This window comes from Heterodontus francisci, unplaced genomic scaffold (assembly GCF_036365525.1).
Source record: "Heterodontus francisci isolate sHetFra1 unplaced genomic scaffold, sHetFra1.hap1 HAP1_SCAFFOLD_51_1, whole genome shotgun sequence".
NCBI classification, from domain to species: Eukaryota; Metazoa; Chordata; class Chondrichthyes; order Heterodontiformes; family Heterodontidae; genus Heterodontus; species Heterodontus francisci.
In genome coordinates, this window is record NW_027141937.1 from 2,264,151 (window position 1) to 2,288,802 (window position 24,652).

Sequence of the window (24,652 nt, forward strand, 5' to 3'; positions counted from 1 at the left end):
GAGGTGCACATCAGTCATTGTATAAACTCACACAGTCCCTCGAGAGGGGCCACATGCAGGAGGAATATGTGTGTCCACATCATGGACTGCTGGACTATCACCATCAGAGATATTGGGTTTGTCCCCGCTGGGAGACTAACTTTGTTGATCATAGTGGCTGCAGGAGAAGACAGCCCACAATCGGAAAGAGCATGTCAAGACTGGCAGTGGATGCCTTATCTCCATGTCCTCATCCCGATGGAGGAGGAGGCCATGGAACAGGCCGGGCAGCAAAGCAGCTGCTCCATAGCTGATGGAGAGACAGGGACACCTACCTAAGAGAGTGAGTGAACATCTCCTGGGGCACAAGGGTGCATCCGCTGCAAAGGAGCCACACTGCTCATCTGTTCACCACTGCATCAATGGAGCTGCACAGTAGGGGTGGTTGGAATGTCACGATGGGCAGACCCTAACCCTTCAATGTCCCTGTTTTCACATGCAGGCTAGGATGAACGACTAGAGCGAAGAGCTGGAGAGACTGTGGGACAGCCAGACACCTCTGAGGAGGAGGAGGGAGCCTCAGAGGGTGCACCGTTACATCATTCCCCTGCACCCTCCACCAGCACAGAAACCCTCACTCGGTGGGTATCCACTTGCTGTTAGATTTGGGCACACAAGCTGGTGAGCACGTCACAGACAGGCCCGGGCAGATGACGGAGGCAGTGACAGCCTAGGCCACTGGCAGTTGGAAGTCTGTGGGAGGCCAGGCCCATGCTGAGTCCCAGGCTGATGACGTGCCTCTGGTGTCACCAGCAACATGGGAAATGCTGAAGCTGCAGCAAGAGGTCAGGCAACATCTGGCAGAGTTGCCAGAGGTTATGTGTACCCAAGTTCGGATGATGGAGGAGTCCATCCAGGCCTTGCATGCTGCACTGTCTCTGATGGGGGTGTGTCTAGCTTCCTTCCTTGAGAGATTGGTGACTCTGATGGAGAGCCAGATCCAGCCGACCAATCAGTGGCTGCCGGAGATGTGTGCAGACTTGCACTCCATCGCTTTGTCCATGAGCTCCATCCAGCGGTGACAAGGTGAGAGGGGGGACGAGGCACCTGAACTCTTCACCAGGTCCACATCCCTCTCAGGTCAGCAGCGAGTTACAAGTGTGTCTTATAAGGGGGAGGAGCAGCTGGCTGCTACATCTGGGGTCTCCTCTCAGGGTGCTCCTGGTGTGGACAGTAGCTTCAAAGCCCCTCTGCGAGTGACACAAGTGATGCCAGTGCCTGCCTCCATCATCCTCGATGACAGAGGGGGGTCCCTGTACCTGTGCAGGAGGTCCTCAGTGTACCTCCAGGCCTCAGGCAGCAAGAGGACGGCCACCAATGTCATCCCAAGCCATGGGGCAGCAAGGTCAGCAGCCTGTCTCCACCTCAGCTGACAGAGCAGGGGGAGCACCACGTAGGAGCATGCGGAAAAGATTTCAGAAGAGCACCTAGATTCACTTGGGTTCATGGTGAATGTGCATTCCAGATGGATAGGGTTGCATTTGATGTCACACGGAAGAAAGAAATGATGTTCTCTCACTATGTCTCCTTCCGACTGTTGATGCCCTTTGGGACTTCATTTAAACCCTTCCTCCCAAGGGGCTGGAAGTGAGGGACCAAGCCCTGAGTTCTCAAAGCTTCGGCCTTGTCACTGTGCGATGTGTACCTGGACGCTGCAGTGCAGAAGGAAGGAGGCGACAACAGGGCTGCTTAAAGCTAAGACTTTATTGCTGTGGTTCCAGAAGGTGGTAAGGCTCAAAGGAAACTTGAATGTATAAGGGTGTCTCATGTCTCCCTTGTGTGTATCTCATTGCCCCTTTCCTGCTGTGCCTGAGGTTCTTCATCAGGCACTGCTTGGGCAGCATCCTCCTCCACAACCTCATCATCAGAGGAGACATCACACTCCACGATATCCTCACTTGTCAACACCTCACCCCTCTGTAATGCCAGATTGTGCTGTGCACAGCAAACCACGACGATATGTGAGACCCTCGCCGGGGCATACTGAAGGGCTCCACTGGATCGATCTAGGCACCTGAATCTCATCTTCAGGAGACCAATGGCCTCCTTGATGGTCGCTCGGGTTGACCCGCAGCAGGTGTTGTACCTCTCCTCTGCATCCGTGCGTGGGTTCCTCACAGACGTCAGTAGTCATGTCCTCAGTGGGTAGCCCTTGTCTCCAAGGATCCATCTCTGAAAGCGGATGGGGCCGCGGAAAGGTTCTGGCACCTGGGAGTGCCTTGGTATGCAGGCGTTGTGGCTGCTTCCCGGGATTTGTGCACAAACATATGGGATCCATTTGCAGTGGTTGCAGACCAATTGCACACTGAGCAAGTGGAAGCCCTTCCTGTTGAAGGCTGCTGGCTGGTCTGCAGGAGCCTTGATGGTCACATGGGGTGACACCCTACACCTGGGGGAATCCAGTGATGGCCCCGAATCCTATAGTCCTCTCAGCTTGACTGTTTGGATCGATGTGCACATAGTCACCGGCCCTCCTGAACAGGACATTGGTGACCTCCTTGATGCACTGATTCACCACAGACTGTGAGATTCCACACATATCTCCAGTGGATCCCTGCAATGATCTGGTGGTGCAGAAGTTCAGTGGCACAGTGACCTTCAGTGACACTGGTATCAGGTGCTCACCAAGTCCCATGGGGCACAGCTGCATCATGGCAGAGAGATCAGTGACGACCTCCGTGCAGAGGCGCAGTCTGTGGAGACACTGTCACTCGGACATCTGCAGGTAGTTGAACCTCAGCTGACGTGTTCCTCTGCCTCCTTCTCCAGCCTCCTGTTCGAGGCTGGCCTTCCTGTGGGCCCCCAAGCTGCTGTGGTGCCCCTGCTGGTGCCTGCGCCTCCCTCCCTTCCTCTCTACTCCTCCTCCTCCTCAATGTGAGCCTTGAATGAGGCCCATGACAGGTTGCCCCTCCCTGAGTGCAAGGCCTTCACAGTAAACAACACCCAGCCACATTTACCTCACTTGTCACCCTCAATGAGGTGGCACTGCCCCAATGGTACCCTGGTGTGGCTCCCCCTGCAGAGCTGGCACATTGGCCCCCACTCCTGACAGTGTTTCCCGATGCCCTTTCCCCCTCCACCCTTACTGCCAAGTTACGCTGCCTCACCCGATAGCTTCCCAGTGAAGCCAACACTCAGCTCCCACCTCCCAGTCACCTCCTTTAACCAGGCGAGGCTCTGAAGCCCCGTGGTTCCCGTGCACTATTAGTTCAATTGGATCCAGTGAATAAAATTGCTGTCAATTGGACTCATAAATACTTTAAATGCCTTCTTGCCGAGTGGATGTGCGAAGTCTGCCCTCCATGTCAGCCGCCGACAGAAAAATCCGGTCCGACGTCTTCCATCCCGATTTTGCACACCCCCCCCCTCCCCCTCCCCAGCCTCCATTCTCGTCTCCAACGGTCCCTTAAAATTCTGGCCCATGTCTCTAAGACTAATGGGAGTGAAACTACATCTACTCCTTGGCCTGAACAGGGAGAGCTGCTCTCTCTGTGTTTAAAGTTAATGAATCTGCTCTTGACCTTGTCTTACTGGAACTTTCACTGTCTGGAAATGTCTGTTTGAAAATGTTTTCCTGTTATATTAATGGAGCAGAGGAGCAGATGTGAGGTACTGTTCAACAGAGAGGTTTGGAAGTGGGTGAAGGGGTGAAGTGACGGTGTGTGTGAGAGGCGCAGTGAGTTGGCCATTCTCAATAGAATGTCAGGAATGAAGGTCAGAGGAACAGACCAGGCTGGAAACACAGAAAGAGCGAGGAGAAGCTGGTGTGAAAAACAGAGATTAAACAGCGGGCTTGTTCATTTGGTTTGGATCTGGTGTTCAGAATACCCGGAATCTGGGTTCACTTCCCTTCCAACTCAGCGAATTGTATCAACATTATGTTCATAAAACCATAGAATGATACCCAAAGAAGGAGACCATTTGGTCCATTGTGCCAATGCTGTCTCTTTGGTTGTGCTATCCAAATAGTCCTGCTGCTCAGCTTTTTCCTGTAATCTGTACATTTTTCCTTCCAGTATTTATCCCAATTGCTTTTCAAAGTTACGACTGAATCTGCTTTCAAGTCCTGATCAGACAGTGCATTCCAGATCACAACACATCACTGCATAAAAAATCATTCCTCATTTCGCCTCTGGTTCTTTTCTCAATCACCTGATAAATACATCCTCTGGTTACTGACCCTTTTGCCACTGGAAACAATTTCTCCTTATTTAACTTATTGAAAACCTTCTTGATGATGTCACATACTAGACTGCCAGTAAAACTGAAGCCCATGGAATAAAAGAGACAATGACAGCATGGATATGAAGTTTGCAGACTGATAGGAACATAGAAGCAGGAGTAGGCCATTCAGCCCATCGAGACCACCCCACCATTCAATATGATGATGACTGATCATCCACTTCAATGCCTTTTTCCCACACTATCTCCATATCCCCTATGTCATTTGTATTTAGAAATCTGTCAATCTCTGCTTTAAACATACTCAATGACTGAGCTTCCACAGCTCTCTGGTGTAGAGAATTCCAAAGATTCACAACCCTCTGAGTAAAGAAATTTCTCCTCGTCTCTGTCCTAAGTGGCTTTCCCCTTATGTTGTAATTGTGTCCCCTGGTTCTAGATTCCTCAACCGGGGGAAAAACTTCATCTACCCTGTCTATCCCTTTAAATATTTTGTAAGTTTCAATGAGATCACCTCTCATTCTTTGAAACTCTAGAGAATACAGTCCCAGTTTCCCCAATCTCTCTTCATAGGACAGTCCTGCCAACCCGGGAACAGGTCTGGTGAACCTTCATTGCACTCCCTCGATGGCAATGATATCCTTCCTAAGGTAAGGGGACCAAAACTGCACACAGTATTCCAAACTGCAGACCAACCAAGGTTATATACAATTGAAGCAAGATTTCACTACTCCTGTACTCAAATCGTCTTGTGATAGAGGCTAACATATCATTCGTCTTCTGAATTTCTTGCTGCACCTGCATGTTAGCTTTCAGTCACTTATTGACAAGGACGCCCAGGCCCCTTTGTACATCGACACTTTCTAATCTCTTACCATTTAAGAAATAATCTGCACATCTGTTTCTCCTACCAAAGTGGATAACCTCACATTTTTACACATTATATTCCATGTGCCACTTTCTTGTCCACTCACTAAGTCTGTCCAAATCCCCTTGAAGCTGCTTTGCATCTTTCTCACAACACACATTCCCACCTAGTTTTGTGTCATCTGCGAACTTGGAAATACGACATTTGGTTCCCACCTCCGAATCATTGATATATATTGTGAACAGCTGGGTCACAGTGTGGTGGTGAACAGTTGTATTTCTGTCTGGAGGAAGGTTCACAGTGGGTTCCCCATGGTTCCTCGTAACTTCAGTTATGTGCAGAGACTGGAAAAGCTGGGGATGTTCTCCTTGGAGCAGAGCAAGTTCAGAACAACTTTGACAGAGTTAGAATCAAGGAATCAAATGGTTACAGTACAGAAGGAGACCATTCAGTCCATCATGTCCATGACAGCTCTTTGCAAGAGCAAATCAGCTAATTCCACTCCTCTGCCCTTTCATTGTAACCATGCAAATTTTCTCTATTCGGGTGTTTATCCAATTCCCTTTTGAAAGCCACGATTGAATCTGCCTCCAGCACACTCTCAGGCAGTGTATTCCAGATCGAACCACTCACTCTGTCCCACACCCCTGGCACCATTGCAGAAAATCTCTTCTGTTCATTTCATCCCTCATAAATAATTGAAATGAAATGTTTATTAGGAAATGCACAATATAAAAAAGAGAGAGAAATAAATGCTGAGAAAAATAGAAGTCAATGTTTGGAAGGTAAAAAGAGCAAAAGATGTAACTTTTATTCTGGTTGAGTGAGAGGAATATATCACACTCTGGGGCTTTTTAAGAGGATTTACTGATAAACCTGGGATTTGAGAGGAAGCTGGTTCATGGTTTACAGAACAAATTCAGTCCCTGGGGTGGAGCCAACAGCTGCACCGTCCAATAACAGACAGGATGGGGACACTGTCTCAGGCCTGGTGAGCTCAGTCGATGAAAGCATGAAACTCTGAATCTCAAGTTTTTGAGTTTGAGCCCCACGGTGGGTGTCTTTTATTTCCTTTTTAGGCTGATTTTACAGCCATTCTCCAGCTCTGAATTCCTCGGCAGAGAGTTCAAGGAGTGTTTGAAATGAGATTCAACAGCAGTATGAGAAAGTCTCTCCTTGATTCAGGACTCTTACCTCTCTGCAGCATCTCACTGCTGAAGATTGAACTTTATCTCATTTCATTCTCAGCTCATGGTCAGTGTGGATCACTGGGACTTCTGGCTGTCTCCCACTTCACAATCCATCAGTGCTGAGAAATCAATGGGGAATATTACTCACATGTTGTAATGTTTTATAGATACTTGAATGTATTTCACACTGTGTCTAACAGTGTGAATCTCCCCTGGTATATCAGCTCACCAACACTTCAACAGAACATTCACATAATGTGAGCTCTGAGATCTGTTCAGATCCCATTCCCAAGACCTGGAAAGTGGGATTGGGCTGGATCGCTCTTTTTCAGCTGGCACAGACACGATTGCTAAATGGTCTCATTCTGTGCCATAAATTTTCTCCATTTTCTATGTTCTATGAAGTGAGGTGTGATTGGGAGGGGCAATTCCACCAGGGTTATATTTTCTACCAAAACAATGACACAAGGGATACTTCACTTTTTTGTTCATTCATTCATGCGATGTGGGCATCGCTGGCTAGGCCAGCATTTATTGCCCATGAGAAGGTGGTGGTGAGCTGCCTTCTTGTACCATTGCAGTCCATGTGGGGTAGGTACACCCACAGTGCTGTGAGAAAGGGAGTTCCAGGATTTTGACCCAGCGACAGTGAAGGAACGGCGATATAGTTCCAAGTCAGGATGGTGTGTGGCTTGGAGGGGAACTTGCATGTGGTGGTATCCCCTGCATTTGCTGCCCTTGCCCTTCTAGGTGCTAAAGGTCACTGGTTTGGAAGGTGCTGTCTAAGGAGTTGTGCTGCATTGCTGCAGTGGATCTTGTAGACGGTACACACTCTGCAACTGTGCGTCGATGGTGGAGGGAGTGAATGTTTGCAGATGGGGTGCCAATCAAGCGGGCTGCTTTGTCCTGGCGGTGTTGAGATTCTTGAGTTGGAATTGCACCCATCCAGGCAAGTGGAGAATATTCCATCACACTCTTGACTTGTGCCTTGTGGATGGTGGACAGGCTTTGGGGAGTCAGGAGTCATGGATGAGTGAGAGGAATATATCACACTTTGGAGCTTTTGTAAGAGGATTTATTAATAAACCTGGGATTTGAGAGGAAGCTGCTTCATGGTTTACAGAACAAGTTCAGCCCCTGGGGTGGAGCCAACAGCTGCACTGTAATTACTCACCTCAGGATTCCAAGCCTCTGACCTACTCTTGTAGTCACGTTATTTGTATGGCTACCCATGGTAGCCTCCATGATGTTGATGGTGGGGGATTCAGTGATTGTAATGCTATTGAATGTCAAGGGGAGATGGTTAGATTCTCTCTTGTTGGAGATATTCATTGCCTGGCACTTGTGTGGTGCGAATGTTACTTGCCACTTATCATCCCAAGCCTGTGAGACTGAAATAGCTCAGTTGGGAGTGTGTTAGACTGAAGATCCCTGGTTCAATCCGGGGTTTTGGCAGTTCTCCTTTATTCTGCATCACCCTTTGGTTTTGACTCTTGAGCTGCACAATTTACACTGAAATTATTTACCCAACTCTGAAGGCTGGATTGGAATAGAGAGATATCAAGGATGGGAAATATTTACATTGTCTGCTTTAGCTTATTCTCTATCTCCCTGTGTCCTTTCCCCCAGTTTTTGACTCTCTCGGGGCCGGGTGAACATTTGATTTGCTGCATATGTCCCAAACTGAAACCTTTTCCACATCTCTGGGTGGTCAGACTCGCTCTGTCTGTTTTTGCTGCTCGTGACCATTAACGAGAACAGGCCACGAGTTCAACGTTTATCAGCAAACGGAAGATAATTGGAAAGAATTCTGTGTTACTCCAGACCAGTGACAAAGATACAATGGATGTTATTCAAAATAAATTCCCTTTGACATTTTATGTAAACTTGTTTGCATCCAAAAGTTGGATTTTAAGTGTAACAAAAATGCGTCAAATTATTGACTGACCATGTGACAGCGCACATGGGGATCAAATCCACAGCCTTGTTGTGATCAACACTGCGTCCTAACCAACTGAACTAAGCGGCCTATGGACAGAGCCAGGTATGGGTTTGAGCCGCACGCTGGGCGGTTTGTGTTTTATTTCTCACACTGGGTGACAGAGCGATTGGACAAACAATGGACACATCACATCCCTGAAACATTGTTCTGATATAAAACAGTGTGAAATAAGAACTGAGCATGGAAATGGAACGGAACCAGAAATCAGGACTTTAATCTATTAAAGTTGATCTTGAAATTCAACCATTCACTGAACATTCCAAAAGATCGAACTCTCTTCTGATATAAAATCCAGGAACTTGAGCTGCTGCAAAACACAATTGAGCCTGACGTGATTTGAACATGCAACCTTCTGATTTGGAGTCAGTCGCGCTACCGTTGTGCCACAAGCTCACAAATCAAGCAATGTGTTCCATTCCTGACAGATTTACTTCTTGTTTAGATTCAGTGATTGAAATTAATTCAATCCTCATCTGACCTCCACTCTGGAAAGGCCTGCAATCCGACCTGAACCTGACGGGACCCGACGACCTGTGTCGGGTTCGGGTCATGTCGGGTCGCTCTTCCGGTTCTGGCTTTCGGGCTCGGGTCAGGTTGGGTCAGGTTCAGGTCAGGCTGGGTCCAGGTTGGGCTGAGTCCGTGTCGGACACACACAGGAAGTATTACATTTAACTTTGCTGGGAAGTTGAGTTTAATAAGTGTCAAAAGTTGAAAAGCCAACCAAAGCCGGGAGTCCGGGTCATTAAGGAGGGAAACTCTGAGTCTGCGCAGTGAGCAAGTGAGCATCTCTATGACGTCATTGCGCTCATGCTGCAGCTTCCTGCAGATTCGGAATCGGGAGGTAGATAAAGTGAACATTCCGGTGGTCGGGTAAGGCTCGGGTTAGTTTGGGCATAGGAATAAATGGAGATACTCGGGCCGGGTCGGGCTCGGGTCCAATGTGGTTCTGTCAGGTTCGGGTTGGGTATTTTTTCCTGACCCGAGCAGGCCTTTACCGCTCTGTCAGTTCAGTGCCTTATTTAAACTATTACTTGGAGTTCTGTTTTACAGGGTCTCGGCTGTTTAAGTGTTTCCCAGACCCACTACTCTGATTAATCAGACATTTTGCTGCTAACTGCTGCTGCTACAATTGAAATGTAAAAAAGAATTTCCAGTGACCTGCAACCAATGGACAAATACATTTCAGAAAGTTAAAGCTCATTCACCAATCCACAAATGTGTTTTTCTGCTTATATTTATAAACAACTCCTTCTCTCCACGATGAGAACTATACAATCACTACAGTTATTTGAAAGTTAGTATAAGATGTTCCAGTTCATCAATTTTAAAACTGCAGCAGGTATTTTCCAGAAAACTTCTCTGTTGGAACCTCAGTCCCATTTAGATTGAAAGTGGACAATTAATGTATTCACTTGTTCATTGTGGACAGGTGTCTGACTTGGAATAAATCTCATTAACTTTCAATGAGGTGGCAGTATTTCTGTGCTTCCATTTTACACAGTCTGTCCTGTTCATGCACCATGTTTTTATTCTCCTCTCCCATTCTCCACATGATACAGATTACAAGCATCATCAATCTAGCTGTTGAAAAGCATTGGAAGAATCTGGTCACACAGGTATTGAAACATTCATTTTCTGCCATTTTACAAGTTGGTTGCTTTAAACACAGTACAATGTGCAATCATCTTGAAAAGAGATTCTCTTCAATATCCAATACAAACTGAATTACAAACCTGACAGACAAACACAGGAGAACAAGTGACGAGTGAACACAAACCTCATGGTGCTCATTTTCAGATTTATTGCAGTCATCCGACAAAACAAGTGAAAGAATATTCCAGTGAAATGATTTGGAAAGTAGGTGTGACTTTTGTTGGTGCCTTTCTTTGCTCTGTTGGTGAAACTTTCTTGCACCTGACTCGTGTTCATGTCTCTGTTTCCTCTATTGAATGAGGCAGGAGGTATTTGATCAGAAATCAACTGGATTGTGTACCTTTGAGAGGGGATTTCTGCACCATCAGGGCTGGAAACAGGAGTGAGTGAAAGACAATGTGTGGAGTTTGATTTTGTACAGAGGGAGAGCAAATCTAACAGGACTGTGAGATATTGGCCTGGATTTTACAGCCCCAATCGCGGTGAACTCAGACTTTCACTGATATTGAGGGTCTGAACAGCACTGCAACTGCTGGTACTTGCACACACTAACACCAGCATCTGGAAGTTGTGGTGGTGAGAAATGTGCTTAGAAGGAGCCTCTGATCATAATCGCACCAGCCCACTCTTTAAAGTGACAGGGACCTGTAGTTCAGCAATTTGGGCTCATTGCCCACAATGTACCCTGATTTTTACCTGGGTTGGATTAAAGCCGGTACCAACAGGCTCAGGGCTGCTCGGGAAGGACTTTTCTGTTGACACAACAGCTCCACTATTCCAGGAAGACACCGGCAGCAGCAGTTGTCGACTTTCAGAGGGAGTTCAGACATTTTAAATGTTGTATTTTATTTCTTAATTGTATGTAACTTTTTAGCATAGCCTGATCAGAGTTCTTAAATTTACATCTGACTTTTTATTAACAAGATTGAAGTGCTTTCAAAAGATCTCTAAATGTATATGACTTTTTATCAAGATTTACTTGGCTTCTTTGAAAAGACTCTTGAGCAAGATTGAAGTGACTTTTAAAAACTACATCTTATCCTTTAAAATCCTGCTTCCATGTAGATGACATTGGAAGATGACTTCAGAATAGCTTAGACTATCTTTCTAACAGGTACTGCAACAGCTTAAGACCTACTTTTCTGCAAAAGCTGGTGAATTACCTTCCGGGAGCGGAGAGGAGCGGAGCAGACCAAGATGGACCGATATGAGGAGAACGCCGAGAGCGGAACCTATAAATCCAATCCGAGGATCGAGGCCCAGTCTCTTACCTTCCAGGAGTGGAGTGGAGCTCTTCCAGTGTGCTGGAGTTTTGAAAAAAAAAGAAGCCAACTGTAATGTCAGAGGAGAGCTGCAAGGTGATTGGTTGGTGAGTCACTGCTGTTAGCGTATTTAAATATCTTAAAGAAAAGGGCAAAGTTTTTTACTTGAAAAAAAAACCTCTGCTGATAAGATGAGTACTACTAAAGTGTTTTTTTTATTTAGTGTAGCTGATGAAGGACTTTCGATTGTCGTGAGTAGAACAAGGCCCCTAGTGTCATTAGTATTTTTTAATTAAGGGAGTAACTAATTAATCTAAGGGTAAGTCATGGCAGGAGAGCTCAGCCCCGTGATATGCTCCTCCTGCGCGATGTGGGGATTCAGGAACCCTCCCAGTCTCCATGACGACCATGTGTGCAGGAAGTGTATCCAGCTGCAGCTACTGGCTACTCGCATTATGGAGCTGGACCTGCGGGTGCTTTCACTGTGGAGCGTCCACGAAGCTGAGGGCGTCATGGATAGCATGTTTAGTGAGGTGGTCGCACCGCAGGTAATGGATGCACAGGCAGAAAAGGGATGGGTGACCACCAGATGGAATAGTAGGAGCAGGCAGGTAGTGCAGGAGTCCCCTGTGGCCATCCCCCTCTCAAACATATACACCGCTTTGGTTCCTGTTGGGGGGAAGATCTCCCAGGGGAAAAGAGCAACAGCGCGGTCCGTGGCACCACGGAGGGCTCTGCTGCACAGCAGGGGAGGAAAAGGGGTGGAAGAGCTATTGTGATAGGGGATTCTATCATAAGGGGTGCAGATAGGCGTTTCTGTGGCCGCAAACGAGAATCCAGGATGGTATGTTGCCTCCCTAATACTAGGGTCAAGGATGTTTCGGAGCAGCTGCCGGAAATTCTGAAAGGGGAGGGTGTGCAGCCAGAGATCATGGTCCATATTAGTTCGAACGACATAGGCAGGAAGAGAGATGAGGTTCTGCAAAGTGAATATAGGGAGTTAGGCAGAAGGTTAAAGAGCAGGACCTCTAGGGTTGTAATCTCAGGATTACTCCCTGTGACACGTGCTAGTGCGGGTCGGAATAGGAGGATTAGGCAAATGAATGCATTGCTGAAGACTGGCGAAGGCGGGATGGCTTCAGGTACTTGGATCATTGGGATCTCTTCTGGTGCAGAGGTGACCTGTACAAGAGGGACGGGTTGCATCTGAAGTGGAAGGGGACCAATATCCTTGTAGGGAGATTTTATAGTAATACACTGGAGGGTATAAACTAGTCTTGCAGCGGGGGTGGGACCCAAAGTAGTAGTCTCTCCGATGAGATAGTTGAGGCAAATGGAGAGGTTAAAGCAAGCAAGTCCAGTAGGCAGGCCAGGCAGGGGCAGGACAGGGAGCGTGGAAGGTCTGGTGGGCTAAACTGCATTTACTTTAATGCAAGTATCCTGACAGGTAAGGCTGATGAACTCAGAACATGGATCGGTACATGGGATTGTGGTATTGTAGCTATTACGGAAACGTGGTTGAGGGATGGGCAGGACTGGCAGCTCAATGTTCCGCGGTACCGATCCTTCCGGCGTGACAGAGTTGGAGGTAAGAGAGGAGGGGGAGTTGCACTATTGATTAGGGAGGACATCACGGCAGTACTTAGAGAGGATATCCCGGGGTGAATGTCCAGTGAGGCCATACTGGTAGAACTTAGAAATAATAAAAGGGTGATCCCTTTGATGGGATTATACTATAGGCCCCCCAATAGTCAGAGGGAAGTGGAGGAGCATATATGTAGGGAAATCACAGATAGGTATAGGAATTATAGGGTTGTAATAGTAGGTGATTTTAACTTCCCTAATATTGACTGGGACTGCCTTAGTGCTAAGGGATCAGATGGGGAAGAATTTGTTAAGTGAGTCCAGGATTGTTTTCTGAAGCAGTACGTGGATGGCCCGACTAGAGAAGGGGCTACACTCGATCTCCTCTTAGGAAATGAGAATGGGCAGGTGGTTGATATGGCAGTGGGGGAGCACTTTGGGACCAGTGACCATAACTCTATTAGCTTCAAGATAGCTATGAAAAAGAATAGGACTGGTCCTCAGGTTGAAGTCCTAAATTGGGGGAAGGCTAATTTCCATGGCATCAGACAGGAACTCTCAAAAGTTGAATGGGAGAGGTTGTTTACAGGTAAAGGGACGTCTGGCAAGTGGGAGGCTTTTAAAAGTGAGATAGGAAGAGTTCAGGGCCAGCATGTTCCTGTTAGATGGAAGGGCAAGGCTGGCAAGTTTAGGGAACCTTGGTTGACGAGGGATATTGAGGGTCTGGTCAGGACAAAGAAGGAGGCATACGTCAGGTATAGGTAGCTGGGATCAAGCGAGTCCCTCGAGAAGTATAGGGGATATAGGAGTATACTTAAGAAGGAAATTAGGAGGGCGAAAAGGGGCCATGAGATTTCCCTGGCAGATAAGATAAAGGAGAATCCTAAAAGATTCTATAAGTATATTAAGAGTAAAAGGGTAGCTAGGGAGAGAGTAGGTCCCCTTAAGGATCAGTGTTCAATCTATGTGTGAAGCGACGCGAAATGGGCGAGGTCTACAATGAATAGTTCTCGTCTGTATTTACCGTGGAGGAGGTCATGGAAGCTAGTGAGTTCAAGGGAGGGAACAGCGATATCCTGCAGCATATCAACATTACAAAGGAGGAGGTGTTGGAGGTTTTGAAGCGCATTAAGGTGGATAAATCCCCAGGGCCTGATCAGATGTATCCGAGGATGCTATGGGAAGCAAGGGAGGAGATTGCTGGGGCGCTGGCAGAGATTTTTGTATCATCGTTAGCCACGGGTGAGGTACCGGAAGACTGGAGGACAGCTAATTTGTTAATTAATAAATTAAATAACAAATCATGTCGCCTCTTTCTCTTCTAAACTCTGGCGGAGACAAGCCTAGCTTGTCCAATATTTCCTCGTAAGACAGCCCATCCATTCCATGTATTAGTCTCGTAAACTTTCTCTGTACTACCTCCAATGCATTTACATCCTTCCGCAAATAAGGAGACCAGTACAGTACTCAGTACTGCAGAAGAGGTCTCACCAATGTCCTGTATAGCTGAAGCATAACCTCCCTACTATTGTATTCAATTCCCATGGTGATAAATGATATCATTCGATTAGCTTTCCTAATTACGTGCTGGACCTGCATACTAACCTTTTGCAATTCATGCCCTCGGACACCCAGATCCCTCTGCATCTCAGAGCTCTGCAATCTCTCACCATTCAGATCATATGCTTTTTTATTCTTCCTGCCATAGTGGACAATTTCCGACTTTCCCACATTATACTCCATTTGCCAGGTCTTTGCCCAATCACTTAACCTATCTATATCCCTTTGTAGCCCCCTTATGTCCTCTTCACAACCTACTTTCCTACCGATCTTTGTGATCAGCAAATTTAGCAACAATACCTTCGGTCCCTTCATCTAAGTCATTTATATAAATTGTAAAAAGTTGAGGCCCCAGCACAGATCCCTGTGGCACACCACTCGTTACTTCTTGCCAACCAGAAAATGACCCATTTATGCTGACTCTCTGTTTCCTGTCAGCTAGCCAATCTTCTATCCATGGCAATATGTTACCCCCGACACCATGAGCTTTTATTTTCTGCAATAACCTTTGATATGGCACCTTATCCTTCTGGAAATCGAAATACAATACATCCACTGGTTCCCCTTTATCCACAGCACATGTAACTCCCTCAAAGAACTCCAATAAATTGGTTAAACATGATTTCCCTTTCAAAAATAAATGTTGACTCTGCCTGATTACCTTAATGTTTTCTAAATGCCCTGCTATAACATCCTCTGTAATCGCTCCAAATATTTTCCCTCAGACAAATGTTAAGCTAACTGGCCTGTCGTTTCCTGCTTTCTGTCTCCCTCCCTTTTTGAATAAATGAGTTACATTCACTCTTTTCCAATCTAACGGAACCTGCTCGAATCTAGGGAATTTTGGAATATTAAAACCAGCGCATCAACTATCTCACTAGCCAATTCAGGACCTGGCGACTTGTCAACCCGCAGCTCCAACAATTTGTTTGGTACCACTTCCCTGGTGATTGTAATTTTCTTGAGTTCCTCCATCCCTTCAATTTCCTGATATACGGCTAATACTGGGATGTTATTTGTATGCTCAATAGTTAAGACCGATGCAAAGTATCTGTTCAATTCATCTGCCATCTCTTAATTATCCATTATTAATTCCCCAGACACACTTTCTATTGGACCAACAGTCGCTTTGTTAACTCTTTTCTTTTTAAAATATCTATCGAAACTCTTACTAGTTGTCTTGAAATTTCTTGCGAGCTTTCTCTCATACTCTAATTTTACCTTCCTTATCAATCTTTTAGTCATTCTTTGCTGTATTTTTATATTCTGTCCAATCTTCTGACCTGCCTCCCACCATTGCACAATTATAGGCTTTTTCTTGAAGTTTGATAGTATCTTTAACTGTTTTCGTGAACCATGGATGGTGAGTCCCACCTTTGGAACTTTTCTTTCTCGTTGAAATGTATCTATTCTGTGTATTCTGAAATATCCCCTAAAATGTCTGCCACTGCATCTCTATTGACTTATCCCTTAACCTAATTTGCCAGTTCCCTTTAGCTAGCTCTGCTTTCATGACCTTATAATTGCCCTTATTTAAATTTAAAATACTAGTCTGGGACCCACTCTCCTCTCCCTCAAACTGAATGTAAAATTCAATCATATTATAATCGCTACTACCTAGGGGCACCTTAACTATGAGGTCATTAATTAATCCTATCTCGTTGCACAATGCCAGGTCTAGTATAGCCTGCTCTCTGGTTGGCTCCAGAATGTATTGTTCCAAGAAATTATCCCCAAAACAGTCTATGTACTCCTCATCTAGGCTACCTCTGCCCATCTGAATTTTCCAATCTATATGCAGATTAAAATCCCCCATAATTATCACAGTACCTTTCTGACAAGCTGCCATTATTTCTTCCTTTATATCCCATCCGGCAGTGTGGTTAATGTTAGGTGGCCTGTACACCACTCCCACAAGTGACTTCTTGCCTTTATGATTTCTCATTTGTACTCAAACTGCTTCTGCATCCTGATCTCAAGAACTCAGGTCATCCCTCTCTATTACGCTAATACCATCATTAATTAACAGAGCTACCCCGCCACCTTTTCCTAGCTTCCTGTCCTTCCAAAATGCCATGTCACCTCCAATATTCACATCCCAATCCATGTCGCCCTGCAGCCATGTCTCTGTAATGACTATCAGATAGTACTTATTTATTCTATTTGTGCTCCCAGTTCATCTGTTTTGTTTCAAATGCTCCATGCATTCAGATACAGAGCATTTAGCTTTGTCCTTTTATTATTTTTGTCACATCTAGCCTTATCTGTCGATTTACTCTTAGATTTGTACATTCTGTCCCTTCCTGTCACAGTCTGTTTATCATTTCCCATATTTATACCTTTCTCTCTTGCCTTGTCTCTCCTCCTTGATTCACCATATCTTCCCAAATTTGATCCCTTGCCCCCACTATTCAGTTTAAAACCGTCTCTACTTCCCTCGTTATGTGGCTCGCTAGAACACCGGCACCAGCACGGTTCAGGTGTAGACCGTCCCAACGGTACAGCCACCTCTTTCCCCAGTACTGCTGCCAATGCCCCATGAACCAGAACCCACTACGACCACACCAGTCTTTCAGCCGCACATTACTTTCTCTAATCTTATTTGTCCTATGCCAATTTGCACATGGCTCAGGTAATAATCCAGAGATGATTAACTTTGAGGTTCTGCTTCTTCATTTGGTGCCTAGTTCCTCATACTGACTTTGCAGAACCTCTATCCTTGTCCTGCCTTTGTCTTTGGTACCGACATGGACCACGACGACTGGATCCTCCCCCTCCCATTGTATGTTTCACTCCAGCCCTGAGCAGATGTCCTGAATCCTGGCACCGGCAGGCAACACAGCCGTCTGGACTCTTGCTTTTGCTGCAGAGAACAGAGTCAATCCACCTTACTATACTGTCCCCTACTACCACTACATTCCTTTTTTCTCCCTCTTTGAGCCGCAAACACTTACTGCAGACGTGTTTGCCCTGGATCACACTGGCATCCAGGAACTCCCACATGCTGCAGCTGTGACACATCACCTGTCCTGTCATCCTTAACGTGTTTCAATTAACTACTTAAATATTTTATTCAATTATTCATTTCATTGCATATTTTATTAATCTTACCACTAGTTTGTTTACTATTTTAAACGTTGGGACTAAAATGGATCTTAATCACTTACCAGATGCGCATCAAGCAGGTCGGTTCTTCCAAACCAATCAACTGCCTGCTTGCCTGTGATGTCACAGCTTACCAGATCCTCACCAAACAACTCCTTCCACTGCACCGAAGAAAGAACCAAATCCTGTATCCTCACTCCAGCGGCTCTCTGTTTCCATGCTCTCACTCTCCATTGTGATGTCACTCCTCGATTTTTTCCCCCTGCTCTGCTCCTCTCTCTCTCGCTCTGTCTCCGAGTCTGTGCTTTTGGCGCATTTCTTCATTTGTTGTTCCGTTGTGCTCCTCTGTTTCTGGTCCAAAATCTGACTCTGGTGGGACTTGAACTCACAACCTTGGAATATGGTCTTAATCATTATTGAAAAGTCCAACACGCTATCCATTGCGCCACAGAGCCTCACACACTTTTATTAACATCACTAAGGCCTTTGATCTTGTCAGCAGAGACGGCCTTTTCAAACTGCAATGGAACATCGGCTGCCCTCCTGACCTCTTGGGCATCATCTCTTCTTTCCACGAGAACATGCACAGTTCCATCAGTTACAATGGAGCAACATCAGACGCTTTCAAGATCAGCAGTGGGGTAAAGCAGGGCTGCGCGCTGGCGCCAACTCTCTTAGGAACAGAGCAACATAGGAGTAAGCTATTCAGCCCGTCGAGCCTGCTCTGTCATTCAATTCGATCATGGCTGATCACCTACCTCAAAGCCCCTTTCCCATGCTATCCCCATATCCCTTGATGTCATGAGTATCAAGATTTCTATCAATTTCTGTCTTGAACATGCTCAATGATTGAGCTGCCACAGCCCTCTGGGGCACAGTATTCCAATGATTCACCACCGTCTGAGTGAAGAAATTCCACCCATCTCAGTTTTCAATGGCCTACTCCTTATTCTGAGACGATGTCCTTTGGTTTTAGACTCACTAACGAGGGCAAACATCCTGTCTACATCCACACTGTCACGCCCTGTAAGAATTTTGTCAGTTTCAATCAGATCACTTCTCATTCTTCGAAACTTTAAGGAATACCGGCCCAGTTTCCTCATAAGACAATCCCACCATCCCAGGGATTAGTCTGGTGACATAAAAACAAGAAATGCTGGAACCACTCAGCAGGTCCGGCAGCATCTGTGAAAAGAGAAGCAGAGTTAACGTTTCAGGTCAGTGACCCATCTTCGGAACTGACATATATTAGAAAAGTCACAGGTTATAAGCAAGTGGGGTGGGGGTGGGGCAAGAGATAACAAAGGAGAAGGTGTAGATTGGACAAGGCCACATAGCTGACCAAAAGGTCATGCAGCAAAGGCAAACAATATGTTAATGGTGTGTTGAAAGACAAAGCATTAGTACAGATTAGGTAATAATGGACTGAATATTGAACAGCAGGAAGTACAAACCTGAAAAAAACAGTAGGTAAGCAAACTGAACAAACTGAGATGAAATGAAATATATGCAAAAAAAAGATTAGTCTGTTGACCCTCTGTTTCACCCCCTCTATGGCAAGTGTATCCTTCATAAGATGAGGAGACTAAACTGTACACAATACTCCAGTGCGGATTCACCAAGGCTCTATACAATTGCAGCAAGACATCTTTACTCCTGTACTCATGACCCCTCGTGTGGGTACAACATACCATTTGCCTTCCTAATTGATTGCTGCACCTGCACAAGAGCTTTTAGTGTCTCAGGAACAAGGACACCCAGGTCCCTTTGGACATGGACACTTCCCAACCTCTCACCATTTAAGAAATACTCTGTCTTTCTGTTTATTCTACCAAAGTGAATAACTTCACACTTATTCACATTATATTCCATGTTCTTGCCCATTCACTTAGCCTCTCCAGGTCCCCTGGAAGCCTCTCTGCATCCTCCTCACAACTCACACTTCACCGAGCTTTGTGTCATCTGCAAACTTGGAAATATTACAGTTAATCCCCACATCCAAATCATTTATATAGGTTGTTCACAGCTGTGGCTCCAACACTGATCCTTGCAGTACCCCAATAGTAACAGCCTGCCATCCTGAGAAGGACCCGTTATTCCTGCTCTCTGTTTTCGGTCTGTTAACCAAATCTCAATCCATATCAGTATATTATCCCCAAGCCTATGTGCTCTAACTTTGTTTACTCACCTCCTGTGTGGGACCTTACCAAAGGAAAATACAAATACCACACATCCACTGGTTCTCCTTTATCTGTTCTATCGGTAACATCCTCAAAAGTCTCAACAGGTTTTACTAACCTGTTTTCTTTTTCATAAATCTATGTTGACTCTGCCCAATCATGTCATCATTTTCGAACTGTCTAGTTATCACATCCTTTATAATTGGCATATTCTTCTCCATGCTGCTATTGTACACTTTCAATTACTCAGATATAGGTGTTCACCTGCACATCAGAGCTGACGACAAGCTGTTCAACTTGGCAAGACTGTGCGCCAAGACCAAAGTGGGTAAATTCCTAGTCTGTGAGTTGCTATTTGCTGATGATGCTGTGCTGACATCCCATAATGAAGTTCAGTCACAGCAGCTTGTAGATCGGTTCTCCCTGGCCTGCAAAGAGTTTGGACTGACAATCAGCATCAGGAAGATGAAAGTTACGGGCCAGGACGTAGAGACTCCACTTTCCATCAACATCGACAACCTCACTTTGGAGGTTGTCAACAACTTCACATACCTTCAATCAACAATCACCAGCAATCTGGCCCTTGATGCTGAAATCAGCACCAGGATTGCCAATGCTGCAGCTGTCATGTCAAAGTTGAGAAGACAAGTGTGAACCGACAGCAAACTGACCGAAAATACAAAGCTCCACGTGTACCAGGCTTGTGTTCTCAGCACCCTCCTTCATAGTAGAGAAGCATCAACAACTTATACAAGCCAAAAAAAGCGGCTGAACACCTTCCACCTCCACTGCCTCAGATGGATACTGGGCATCTCCTGGCAGGACAGAGTGCCGAATGCGGAAGTACACCAGCGTGCAGGGATCCGCAGCATGTTTGCCCTCTAGAGTCAGCGGTGACTCTGTTGACTGGGCCAAATGGATGACGGTCACATTGCCAAATACATGCTCTATGGTGAGCTTGCTATCAGCATGAGATCAACAGGTCAGGGAAAAAAATCAAGTCCTTTGGAGAGGTTTGAGTTAATTCAGGAGAGTGGGCATGGATTTATCAATGGGAGTTCATGCTTGACGAATCTAACTGCATTTGTTGATAAACTATCTGAGAATACTGATGAAGGGAATGCAGTGGATGTTGTTTATATGGATATTACGAAAGCATTTTATAAAGTACCACATAAAAGGGTGGTTAACAAAATTGGGATTCATGGATTAGGAGGGTCAGTGTCCATTTGGATAGTAAATTGTTTTAAAGACTGAAAACAGCGAGTCATATTAAATGGTTCTTGGTCAGACCGGAGGATAGTCGACAGTGGTGTTCCCCAAGGGTCAGTGCCAGAACCACTGCTTTTTTTGCTAAAGGTAAGTGACTTGGATCTTGGAATACAGAGTAGAATCTCAAAATATGCCGATGACACCAAACTTGGAGGAGTGGCAAACAGTAAGGATGATATGAACTGCCTGCAACAGGACAGTGATAGGCTAGCAGAATGGGCAGACAGGTGGCAGATGAATTTAATAGTGACAAGTGTGAGGTGATGTATTTTGGCATAAGGAATAGGGAGAGGCAATATATACTTAATGGCACAGTTCTAAAGAGTGTAATGGAATAGAGGGACTTGGGTTTCATGTGCAACAATCTTTGAAGGTGGCAAGACATATTGCGAGAGTGGTTAGCAAAGCATATGGGATCTTGGGCTTTATAAATAGAGGCATTGAGTACACAAGCAGGGAAGTTATGCTGAACCATTATAAAACTCTGGTTAGGCCCCAATTGGAGTGTTGCTTCCAGTTCTGCTCAGCAGACTTTCGAAAGAATGTGAGGGTCCTTGAGAGGATGCAGAGGCGATTTACCAGAATGGATCCAGGGATGGGAGATTTTAGTTACAAGGTTAGGTTGGAAAAGCTAGGATTATTCTGCCTATATCAAAGGAGATTGAGTGGAGAATTGATAGAGGTGTATAACCCCTCAAGAGAACAGGCCATCCTAGACTGGGTATTGTGCAATGAGAAAGGATTAGTTAACAATCTTGTTGTGTGGGGTCCCTTGGGGAAGTGCGCCCATAATATGATAAAATTCTTCATTAAGATGGAGAGTGAGAGAGTTGATTCCGAGACTAGGGTCCTGAATCTAAACAAAGGAAACTATGAAGGTATGAGGCGGGAGTTGGCGATGATAGATTGGGGAACGTTACTTAAAGGGTTGACAGTGGATAGGCAATGGCTACCATTTGAAGAGCGCATGGATGAATTACAACAATTGTTCATTCCTGTCTGTGCAAAAGTAAAACAGGAAGGGTGGCTCAACTGTGGCTTACAAAAGAAATTAAGGAAAGTATTAGATCCAAGGAGGAGAAATATAAAATGGTCAGAACAAGCAGCAAACCTGAAGATTGTGAGCAGTTTGGAATTTATCAGAGGAGGACAAAAGGATTGATTAAGAAGGGGGAAATAGAGTATGAGAGTAAGCTAGCAGAGAACATAAAAACTGACTGTAAAAGCTTCTATAGATATGTGTGGAGAAAAAGATTAGTGAAAACAAATGTGGGTCCCTTACAGTCAGAAACGGGAGAATTTATAATGGGGAACAAAGAAATGGCAGACCAATTAAATACATACTTTGGTTCTGTCTTCACAAAGGAGGATACAAATTACCTCCCAGAAATGTTGGGGAACATAGGGTCTAATGAGAAGGAGGAACTGTATGAAATCTGTATTTGTTGGGAATGTTTGGGAAATTGATGGGATTGAAGGCCGATAAATCCCCAAGGCCTGATAATCTACATCCCAGAGTACTTAAGGAGGTGGCCCTTGAAATAGCAGATGCATTTCTGGTCTTTTTTCAAAATTCTATCGACTCTGGAACAGTTCAAATGGATTGGACGGTAGTTAATGTAACTCCACTATTTAAAAAAAGAGGCAGAAAGAAAACAGCGAATTATATACCGGTTAGCCTGACATCAGTCGTGGGGAAAATGCTGGAGTCCATTATAAAAGATGTAATAGCAGAGTGCAATAATAACTCGTCTCCACTCCTAGTATTTCTAAATCCCACACATTCACTAGAATGTGAACAATTATTTCCTGTTGTGTCTCTCTCAGATTTGTAAACTTCACTGTATTGGAGTGAGGTGACATCTACTGGCGGGAAGCAAGAACTGCAATCAAGCAGCAGAAACTCCACAGTCTGTCAGGGTTAAAGAAACATTGCAATGTGAGGAAACAGCGAAGTGGTTTGATTGGGTAGATGGAGACATGATTCCACTTGTGGTGGTGTCTGAAGCAAAGGCCAGAAATACAAAATTGTCATTAATAAAAGAAATGAGGAATTCATGAAAAATGTAGTAACGTAGTGAATGGTTAGAATGTGAATAGAATAGAAAGTGAGATTGGATGGACAGAAGCAGTCTGAAAGGATGGCTGAAACAAAAGGTGAGTGCCCTGAAACGTTAACTGTGTTTCTCTCAGCACAGATGCTGCTAGAGCTGCTGAACATTTCCAGCACTTTCTGTTTTTATTTCAGCATTTGCAGGATGTTGCTTTGATCTGAAAAAAAAGGATGATTGGCTGGGGGGTTCCAGTGAAATTCCATAGCAGCTAAAGAAACCTAACTGATCAGTGGCTCGTTGGTCTAGGGGTATGATTCTCACTTAGGGAATGTGGTTGATTAACATGTAAGAAATTCAGGGTTCTGATCCCAGATGACCCCTGGCCTGCTGGCATTTTTAGATTAAGATTATCTATTGGTTTCAGCCTTGCAGAAGGTGGAATTGGCTTCCATGCGGAGCTGGCTTGAGGACCAGACAATTGGATTCAAAGAGCTTGTCGACAAAATTGTAATTAACTAAATGTACAGATAGCCAAGTGGGAATATAAAGTTGTTTCAGTAATTGAGACCTGACTCCAAAAACAACAGGACTGGGTTCTGGAATGGAATGGAATTCTTCAGTGTTTCTGTTGTTTGGCTTGCATTGACTCATCGATTTTCTTGTTTTTCACTTTGTCGATGCCTTTGAATAATTGTGGATCCTTCTTCAGGGTGTCTTCTTTCACCAGGTAGTTCTGACCTCTGATGATGTTGATCGTAATCAGCTTCAATTCGCTGATAGTTCTGGAACTGAGCAGATTTGCTTTGCTTGAGTCTACAACATGGAACTCAGTCTGACATGTGGACCCATGGGAGGATTTGAATGCCATCCCTGCGTTGGAGTTGCATCCATCCAATAAGAGAGCGAGTAGAAGTGACAGTTCTGTCAGTCGAATATGAGACTTTTAATGGCAGGGTTGTGAGTTTGAGTGCCATTCTGTTTTTCCCTTTTTTAAGGCTTCATGAGCAGAGAGTACAGGGAGTGTTTGAAATGAGAAAGTCTCGCTTTGATTCAGGACTCATACCTCTCAGCAGCATCTCACTATGAAAGATTGAATTTGATCTCATTTCATTCTCAGCTCGGGGTCTGTGCGGCTCAGTGGCACTTCTGGCTGTCTCCCGCTTCACAATCCATCAGCACTGAGAAAGCAATGGGGAATATTACTCACATGTTGTGTTCTTTAATTTTTTGGAAAACTTGAATGTATGTATTTTCTTCCAAAACAAGGACACCAAGCCGCTGTTAATGTAGGGCTGTAATAGCTCAGTTGGGAGAGTGTGAGACTGAAAATCTAAAGGTCCCTGATTCAATCCCGGGTTTCAGCAATTTCGCTTCCTTACGCGTCCCTTGCCTTGGTTCTGATTTTCCAGTTGCACAATTTACTTTGAGATTATTTCCCAAGCACCAGTGGATTGAATTTGAGAAACAACACAGAGTCATTTACAACAGAGAAGGAGGTCATTTGGCCGATCACGTCCATGCTTGCTCTCCCCGGAGCAATCTAATCAGTTCCACTCACCAGCTCGATCCCTTTCCTCCTGCAAGTTTCTTTCCTTCAAGTATCCATCCAATTGCCTTTTCAAATCATTTATTGTCTCTGCTTCCACCACACTCGTGGGCCAAGACATTACCACCCACAACATAAAAAATTCCACCTCATCA